This window comes from Macrobrachium rosenbergii, chromosome 12, assembly GCF_040412425.1.
Source record: "Macrobrachium rosenbergii isolate ZJJX-2024 chromosome 12, ASM4041242v1, whole genome shotgun sequence".
Lineage (NCBI taxonomy): Eukaryota > Metazoa > Arthropoda > Malacostraca > Decapoda > Palaemonidae > Macrobrachium > Macrobrachium rosenbergii.
In genome coordinates, this window is record NC_089752.1 from 73,734,625 (window position 1) to 73,735,319 (window position 695).

Consider the following 695-nt stretch of genomic DNA (forward strand, 5'->3'; position numbering starts at 1 on the left):
TATATATATATATATATATATATATATATATATATGTATGTATATATATATATATATATATATATATATATATATATATATAATATATATATATATATATATATATATATATATATACTCATATCTATCTATCTATCTATCTGTCTATATATATATATATATATATATATATATATATATATATATATATATATATATATATATATATATATATATATATAATGAGGTTTTCTTTTTTTCTTATTCATTTCTGGCTTTGTTTGTTGTTAGTTGTTAGAGTCCCAGGATGCTTAGGAAGACACAGTGTAGCTTTCTTACTTCATTAACACACTAGTAAAATATACTCCATTTAAACGAGTTAAGTGAATAGAAGTATGAGCCTTTCTTTCTTCTTAACCCACAACTGGTGAGGCTATCGACTTCACTCCCTTAAGGATCTCGGCTCTTCTTTCTTTCCTCTCTATCTGCTTCTCTCTCGCTTCAAGCTTGCTTTCTTGAAGGTTCTTCAAAGGAAATATCCATCCCACCAGTAGGTGGACCATTGCTTCTGTTCTGCCTTGTAGACGTCTTTATTGGTCGAAGATTATCTTATGACGTCCCTTGGGTGTGATTAATTGACTTAATTCCTCCTACTGTAGGTGGTACTAATGACGTCACTGGAAATCTTCAGGTTCTGGTGAAAGTTGAAAGGTCAG